This window comes from Calidris pugnax, unplaced genomic scaffold (assembly GCF_001431845.1).
Source record: "Calidris pugnax isolate Ruff unplaced genomic scaffold, ASM143184v1 scaffold189, whole genome shotgun sequence".
Taxonomy (NCBI): Eukaryota; Metazoa; Chordata; class Aves; order Charadriiformes; family Scolopacidae; genus Calidris; species Calidris pugnax.
The window spans coordinates 1,174,519-1,183,536 of record NW_015091069.1 but is presented as its reverse complement, the minus strand read 5'-3'; the positions used below and the strand labels follow the sequence as shown (position 1 = coordinate 1,183,536).

The following is a 9,018-nucleotide window of genomic DNA, read 5'->3' as shown; positions in this document are numbered from 1 at the left end:
TCCGGTAGCTCTCCCTCCGGCCAGACCCCAGCTGCCCCGCTCCCCCGGCCCCCAACACCGGCCGCCCGGTCCCAGGGACCCCGCCGGGGGCGTCCGTGTCCTTTCTGAGGCGGCTGCTGCGGCTGAGCCGCCCGCCCGGCAGCGGGGAAGGAGGGGAAGGCGGAGGGGAAGGCTGAGGGGAAGGCTGAGGGGAAGGCGGAGGCGGCGGGGCCGGCGGCGGGGGGCAGCGGGCGGCTGCGGCTTTAAGAGCTCCCACAATGCCGCGGTGGCGCCCCAGTTCCGTTACACGGCTCTCCCGCTGAAGGGGAGTGAGGGAGAGGCAGGAAGGCGGGGCGCGTGAGGAGGAGCCGGCGGCCGTTGGGGCCGTTGGCGCTGCCCGCGGAGCCGCCGCCGGCCGAGCGGTGAGTGCGCGGCCAACTCCGGCGCGGTCTCGTCCCGCTGGAGCCCGCCCTGCCTCCCTCCCTTCCCCGCTTCCCTTCCGCGCCTGCCGCTGCCCCGCCGTCCCGCTCCCTCCCTCCCTTCCTTTCCCGCAGCCCACCCGGCCTAATGAAGTACTCTGTACCTGTCAAGTAAGCAGAATTCATAACTGAAATAAGAAATGGATGAGGAAATTCAATGTTCTTAATATCAAGGCTCTACAGGGGTTTTTTTTTTTTTTTTTTTTTTTTTTTTTTTTTTCTGCGCTTTGGGCTCTCCCGTTCCCCCTGACGCGTCTCCCCTTCCCGCTCCTTCCCGGCCTTTCGCCTCTTCCCTCGCTCCTTCCCCGGCTCCCGCCAGCTTTTCCTCTCTCCTGGCATTTTGTCTTTCTCCTTCCTTCGGGCGTCGTGGGGAAAAGTAAGGGCTATTTCTCGGTGTCCTTGGGAAAGGGACTTCAGAAGCTACTTTTCTTACGCAGGGAAATCGTTTTTATCGTTTTTCTAGGGTTTGTTTTTTTTTTTTTTTAAATCCTCTTACTGTCCCCTAAAAGAAAAGCAAACCTGGTTTTTTTTTCTTCTTCTTCTTTGGAAAAGCAAACCTGGTTTTTTTTTCTTCTTCTTCTTTGTGGTTTTTTTTTTTTGTGTGTGTGACGTGGACTGTTTGTTTTGGTCTTCCCCCCCAGTGCCGATTTGTTCTACAATTAATGTCTCTTATTCCTGCCTCAGCCCCTCTATCTCTCTTTCTCTCCCCCAATAAGAAGAAAAAAAAAGATTAAAAGAAAATGTGTTTTGCCAGCAGGAAATGTGTGAGATTTGTGCTTTTTCTTTTTTTTTTTTTTTTTGTGGGGGAGAGGCCATGGATGACGAAAAGGGAAGGGCTTCTTAAAACGGCTCCGTCAGTGATGAATAGATGAATGAATTTTTAAATGTTCAGAACTTGCACCACCAGCATTTACTCATTTTCTTTCCTTTGCCTCCCATATTGCTGCATCCCTGGTGCTGCCAGCCAACTCATGCAATGGGTTTTCCTGCAGCCTTCGTGTGAGATTTTTTCTTTTTTTTTTTTTTTTTTTTTTTGTGGGGGAGAGTGGGAGCTATTGATGAGGAAAGGTCCAGCAAATCCAGTGCAGGAGAACACCACAGAGAGGTGAACTTTAAAGGGTAAGAAAATGGATTCTGCTCCTTGGTTTGTGCAGCTCTCGACGATGGTTGGGAAGGTCTTGTCCGGGTTTGGGATTGGGGTAGTCCAGTGAGTGCCAACCGATTTTGTGTTCAGCAAAGTGGTGTTTTCGTGTGCCGGCGGAGCGGTGCGTGACGTTGCGGGTCGATATTGCTTGGGGGTTTCATCAGGGTGGAAAATGGGGAGGGAGGAAAGGTGACAGATTTCGGCGTCCCCTCTGGAATGACACCTGTCACGCTCTCCGTCCCCAAACCATCGGGGGGTTGCCACCTTAACAGAATGGCTGGAAACTGCTTACATCTGTGTCAGAAAGTGCTGTTGTGGGGTTTATGAAGTCTGCTTTGGACCTTCTAAGCCTCTGCCTCGGCTCTAATCTGTATCGCGTGTTGAAATGAAGTCCGTGCTGGGCTGTGGAGAGCACGTAAATCAATTGCCTAATGATTTCTGCCAAGACACCTGTTCAAGGGTTTTCAGGCTCCCAGTTAATTGTGTTTGGTAGGGGTGTGATGGTGTGAAACATTGTAAAAGTAAAGAGCTCTGCCTTTTTCAGTATAGAGTATGTAGTTCATTAATAAAATGTCAACTTTTTAGGTCAGAAGGAGACAGTGTGGGTCTTGGCTGCCTTACCTCTTTTGATAGATACCATTCCAGAAGACCACAAGGTTGGGTGGCTAAATTGCAAATTAAGTATGCCCTACATTTTTTTTCCCCCTTTCTTTAAGGAGGAGAGAAAGTACCATTTCAGATGGAATTTTGTTTGATCATATCTAATTAGAAAGTAGGTTAGACTTTAAAGTACTTCTCTTTTTGTGTCTTAGAGTAAAAAATGATTTGATATGTGATCAATTGCTGAGGGAACTGAAATGACTGCTTGGCATTCCCAGTGTTCAGATGTATGCCCTTTAGGACAACTGAGAGAATTAAGATAGTTTGCTTCTTACACCTAAGAAATTTCTCTGTCCTCCTCCTTCCACGGTCCCAAAAGCCCAACTGAATTTGATCAGTTGTTTCAATTAATCCTCTTTCTTTTTATTTTCCTTACAGATGAAAAACTTTATATAGGAGTAAATAGAAGGTTTCAATTAATCCTCTTTCTTTTTATTTTCCCTACAAATGAAAAACTTTATATAGGAGGAAATAGAAAAATAACAAGTCATATTAGCAAGAAGTTTAAGCCTTTTAAAACTGTACCTTGGACTATTTCTGGAAATACTACCAATAATTCTAAAGAGTCAAATTAAGTTGTTTAGCACCACTTCTAAAAATCCTTTTGAGGGAAGCCCTGAACAGGAAGATGTTAGATAGAAAGGAGGAGATTTAATTGCTGAAGTGCAGTGCTGAGCACTGGGGATGGTGGGTTCTGTTCCAGCTTCTGCCATCGCATGGCAGTACGACCTCTGCCTGTCTCATAGGATATGAGGATTTTCCTGAATCTCTGTTAAGTGCTTTTACACATGATTTTAAGGATAATTACATGTAAATATATTACTCCTTGATTAGTTGTGGTTTTAAATGCTGATCGGATGGTAGCTTGTGCTAATATTCATTCTCGAAAGTTGTAAAGCACAACTCTTGATCATCACCATTTATTTGGAAAGATTCTTCTGTTGCTGTAATGGTTTGGAGACTAGAGTTATATTTATTCCCTGTATGTCTCTGACAATACCTGTGCATGCTTCTTGTATGGTACCTTAACAGTCTGCCCCAAGCTGAATTTGAAGGGCCTCTCCAGAAAGAAACTTTATTAAATTGAATTGCAGGGTCGAAAACTGTCTTGTGGGGCCAGGCTGAGGACCCCCCTCAGTGTGATACATGCAGTTCCTGGTATTTTTTCTTTCTGATGAGCTCTGTAATTATGAGATTGGCTTAGGAGTGTGGGTTTTTTTGTTTGCTTTTGAATTTTAGGTTTTTTGCTTGGATTTTTAAGATCTTTATCTTGAAGTTAAATGTGAATGTTTGTGGTTTCTAGGGCCACATTGACAGCTCAGGTTTTCTTGTAATTTTTTTCATGCTAGGGTAGGGACTTCACAACATAATGGGGCGCATTAAAATCTCAGTGCCTGACTTTCTGTATTCTGTAATGTTTGAGTCTTGTAACTTGTAGACTTTGTAAATGCAAGGCTCTACTCTGTTGCAGGTAGCTCGCTCTCTTCAGCGAAAAGAAGAGATTTGGTTGTGTAGAAACTTGCTGTTAGGCAGCCGCGCCAGCTTTGGGTTATAACTTACTGTCCTCTTGCATATGCACATAGCTAGCTCTGTGCTTCCCCATCTGGACAGCTAGTCTAGTTTCAAGCTCAATTTCATAAATAACTAATTCTTGCTATCCTTCCTAACCCCTTTCCAAGTGTACGGTAATCTCACTGCTTTGACAAGAATAGTTTTCCTGGCTGAGGAGAGGATGTTCATGTTCTTCTCTCCTCTTCCAAAGACTGTATGTCATCTTTCTCCCTACTGATAAAATGTGATGAGGAGGGAGGCTGGCCTGTGTGTGCCGCCTGCTGCCCTGCTCTTTCCACTGTCTCCGCTGTGTTTCCTGGGAAGCTGAGATCACAGAACTTGTCCTGCTTGGGAAAGGAAGGTGGGTTTGAGCTGTAGCTTATCTGCCGTGGGGACTGCAGCCTGGGCCCCTCTGGACTGTTACTTCACTCAAATCTGGGTAAGCATCCAGTGGTCTTTGTGGTAACGTAAATATACGGAGGGTGTTGGATATATCGGGGAGGACTGGAGGAGGTAGGCACTGTAAGCTTTCAGATAGGGAGTGCTTCCGAAATTCACTTAATTCACCTTTTTACTTTTGAGTTACTCCTTAAAGGGGGGGAAGGAATCTGTTTACTCTCTTACTGTGCTTGGAAAAAGGGCTTACCCACAACAAAAGACATTGTAGTGCTTTCTGTAGTCTGGGATTATTGAACAAAAGCGTCTTGCTGTGCAATATTGTTGCTGTGCTCAATGTTGTATGATAACACATGTTTCTCAGCTGTTGTTGATTCCTCAGTGGCACAAACTTCAAAGGAATGTGCTGAAAAAGAGCCGTGGCCAGAGAAAAAAAAAATCAGTTTTGTACCAGTGGCCTGTACCATCCATCTGTTTAAATACTTTGCTGAACTATTCCAGGGTGTTCAGGCATCCAGTTAGGGCTGACAAGCAATTACAGCTGGGAATGGACCCTACTGCAAAGAGACCACCTAGCAAAGGCTTAAGCACTACCCCTACCCTATAGGTCAGGCCCCCCTGCCGTCCCGGCATCAAGGAGAGATAAGGCTCATCATTTAGGGTATCTTTCAACATGACATTGTCTAATTCCTAATGCTATTGAGGATTTATTTATTTTTACTCTCTATGCTATCTTTAGCACAAGAAGGGAAGAATGGTAATGAGGACAGAAGGTCATCTCTGTAGTTTCCTCTTTGTGTGTAGCAAACTAGGTCTGTAATTTAAATGAGTAAATATTTATAAACAAAAAGTGAATTCTTTTTTTCCCAAAAATGCAAAACACATAGGATAGTTAACAGATCACTGAAGTGGCTGCAAAGGTAGCAATATACATTACTGTATTGATTTTAGTTCCAAAACTTTACAAGTGAAGTTAAAAGTGGACTTTTAACAACCGTAGCACAACAAAAAGTCGTCCTATTTCAAATTGAGTTTGAGGAAAAATTCACAACTTAATCCAGGTAACAAATGAAAAATCACAACAAAAAGTCGTCCTATTTCAAATTGAGGAATGAGGAAAAATTCACAGCTTAATCCAGGTAACAAATGAAAAAACCTGGGTACTTGTGCGTTATGATACACGAGGATGCTGCCAATTCAAATTATTATTATTTATGTTTTCACTTAAATTCTGATACTTAAGTCCACTGTGCAAGACAGGTCTCAACTTCTGGTTGTGAACTGAATCTTTGGATTGTGGCCTATGTGCTCTGTATAGTCTGGAACTCTCTGTACTGGAGCTCAGAGGGAAATACTAACAGAGAGACAACAAGTAAACTATTCTATTGATAACCTGTAGAGATCCTTGAAGTTTTTCTGTGCGAGACTGAGGATTGGGATTTGAGGATTGGGATGTGTGTTTCAGTTAAGAGGGTTTAACTGTCTTTATGAATGGAAAATGATCATGCAGATGCACTAAGAGGATATTTGAGCTCTGAAAAATTGTGAGGCACTCCAGGATTTGTTTTTCACTTGCAAACAAGAAGCACAACCCTGAAGGTAAGCTGGAATGTTGTCTTCTGCTGTAGTATTACTCTTGCCTTTGTACTGTAATGTGACATTTTTGCCTTTGAAAAGAGTCGGCAGTCGTGATTTTTTTTTTTACTGTAATGTGACATTTTTGCCTTTGAAAAGATAGGTCTTTCTCCGAGAGGATTTGTTTTTCATTTGCAAACAAGAAGCACAACCCTGAAGGTAAGCTGGAATGTTGTCCTCTGCTGTAGTATTACTCCTGCCTTTATACTGTAATGTGACATTTTTGCCTTTGAAAAGAGTCGGCAGTCGTGATTTTTTTTTTTATTATTTTTTGTATTTTGAGACATCAGATTTTAATGCCTTACTACCTTTGAAAGGAAAGGGCAGGGAAACTTCTAGAAACGTGTAATGTAGCTGACTTCCATACAGCTTCTGCCCTTGCTCCAGGGCTGACACTGTAGTTTGAATTCATTTACTTGCTTAGAAAGCTTACTAGGTGTAACCTTGCATCTTACTTCCCTTACTGCAGCAGTACCTGATGTTTCCAGCGTGCACCTTGCTGTGTCTCTAGATTGTCTAGTTTTAAAATGGTGAGGCAGTGTTGGTGCGTTCTTTTTATTGTATGCTTCCACTTAATCTTTAAAGAGCTGTAACTTCCTTTTGTTTCAACTGAACTGAAAAGATTTTTCCCAGAAGATGTCTTTGGGCTCCTGAAGTGTTTGTCAATGTTTCCAAGCCATTATTCAAAGGGAGTTTGGAGTTTCCGGAGCAACCTTTTGGAACTTTGTTTTATTATCAGTCAGCAGTTTCATGAGCACGGATAAGGAAAGCCTGCAATTCCACAAGGCAGCCAGATGTTTTGTGTCTGTGCCAAAGTCGGGGAGACAGTGTGGCTTTAGGAGTTGGAGAGTCTGTTGTTCTTGTCACTGGACTGTTTGGGGATCTTCAACAGATCAGATCTGCTTTCTGTCCTCTCCCTTCCCCTCCCTCCTGCCATGCCTACGCTGATTGTGATCACCTCCTTTTAAGTAAACTGAGATTGAGAGCAAAGCAGTCTTTGTTGCTCTCTAAAAAGTAGGTATTTTTGTTGCCAGTTTGTGTTTCTTAATATTAAGTTTAAAGCCACGGAAAAGCTGCATGTCATTTGCCAATTAGTGCATTTATAGCTATTATCCAGTAGATTAATACTGTTAACTCTGATTGGTGTGGCATTAAGTGGACAAAATGAAGCAAGCAGTTTTCAATGCAGAGAGAGGGGAGAGTACTCTTAAACTCAAATCCCCTCGTTCTGTACTAAATCACATGGGGTTTTTTTTTGACCAGTACTTCTTAAAGACTTCTAGGATCCTTGGAGATCCTTGTCTTGCTTCTCCTGCTTCAATGTGACATGTGAAGGAAGGAAAGAGTAAGGAACTCAGTTGGTGTCTGTACATGTCAAACTCTTCCTGGAGAGTAAAGTAGGAAGATGCCACAGCTAATGATATTTAAAAGTCAATATTGGGAATTAAGGTACCAAATGCTTAAATGTGCCTGTGCAACTGTGTGGCTGGCAATATTAAGTAGCAGTACTACCTGGAATAACTGGCATCCGGAGAGAAACATATGTCAGTAGTGGAATGTCCTTGCCCATCAGAAAGTGATTGTGTGGCTTTATAAAACAATCTCAGTCATCAGAATCCATGGCTCCAAGTTAATCAAAGCCTTTGCACTGGTTTCATTGGGAACAAGGACAGAAACTTTTAATGAATAAGCTTCGTGTTTGTGTATTTCAAGAAGTGGAATCAGCACTGATGAGCAACAGGACTAACAAAGAACAGTCGCTGAATACAATGCAATGCTTTCATGCTATTAGTGGGGTTGGAATGGGTAACCTGATAGTCCAAAGAGATAACAAAAGCTATTTATTGTGCAAGGGAACACTGATAGTTTTTTTTTTTTTTTTTGAAGGAGTTGATAAATAGCATGGTAAAATGCTATTAGAACTCATTCTAGTGAAGAAGATCTGTCAGAAAATGACTGAATTAACAAGAGTTTACAAAATAGTCTGAATAGAAAAGTAATTTTCTGTTTAATTACTAGTGTTATTTCACTGCAATTTCTGTATTTGCTTACCAGTTTTCCTGCTTAGCTCATGTCCTGTGAATTTAGCTGGTTTCAAACTGAGAGATAACATAAATAAATAGCATTTGGGCATTTCTTCCAAGAATTGAAGACTTAAGGGAATGACAAAATGAAATATGTGTAAAGTTGGTATAATAAATATAGTATGTGGTTGTTCCCTTGTTTCCCAAGAACACACCAGAAGGCAAACAACTTGATACAGAATACAGCAGTGGTCCATGGAATTAAGCTGTTCTGTGTGAGAATGGAGAACTCTCTTTAGAGGCCTTTTAATACAAGTAGGATGGACACCAGCAAAGATAATCTGGTGCAAGGAAACTCAGTCTGACTTTGTAAGTTAAGAATTACAAGAAGATTCTACTTTGGGTCTGCTGCTTACTAGCAGAAAAGCTGACTTCTTGCCTCCTTTGTGTTTCACTTAAGCAGAGGAACCCACAGTCCCTGCAGGCAAGGCTAGAAAATAAAGGGAGCACACCTTCAAGAGGTGATGTGCGCTATGGGAGGAGAGTCCGTTGTGGGTTTGGTGGTGGTGAACTGAAGTTGTGTGCACCATGGGTGATGATGTGTAGCACAAGTTAATAGAAGGAGGCTCACCTTTCCTTGGGAGGGAGCTGGGCTCTCGCCAGCAGCCAGGAATCACACTTTAAAAAGTACTCAAGTAATGGTTTTGTTTTACTTAAACTTTTGGCAAAAGAGAAGTTTTTGGGGTATTTGGTCTCTTTGGACTTGTTGCTCTTCTTTGTGATGCATTGGAAAACAACTTATTGGTAATTATTTGTTACTGTGGTATTCGGAGGCCTTGGTTGAGATCCTGACCTCTCCTCCTAGGTGGGACAAGTGCTGTCCTCTTGTAATGGCTGGAATGAACAGCCAGTGTCAGGGTTGGCACCATCTGCCTGCAGTGGTCTCCAGACCAGTGTCTCGCTCAGGCACGTGGCTGAGGAAGCCTCTGTGTCAGCTGTTGCAGGTGTCTCTGTGGTGCAGAATATCCTCTCCTGGTCTGACTTGCCAGATGTTGAATTTGCAATGTGCCTTTTAAAATATGGGGCTCTTCCTCAGCCCCATGTTGCTGGTTTCCCACTGCGCCTGCTGACCTTCTGGTAATGCTCTCAG

At 43.1% G+C, this 9,018-nt stretch overlaps 1 protein-coding gene across 2 annotated transcripts in view; it reads left to right on the top strand.

The window, feature by feature from the left end:
• The first annotated feature begins 327 nt into the window (after positions 1-327).
• The window catches only part of RASSF8 (Ras association (RalGDS/AF-6) domain family (N-terminal) member 8), a 103,138-nt gene continuing 94,447 nt past the window's right edge, over positions 328-9,018 (top strand). The window contains exon 1 of one of the 2 annotated variants that reach the window (XM_014957032.1): positions 328-401. The gene's annotated coding sequence lies outside the window, so the exon portion shown is untranslated. The remainder of the gene's footprint in view (positions 402-9,018) is intronic. The other variant, XM_014957034.1, reaches the window with a different exon arrangement.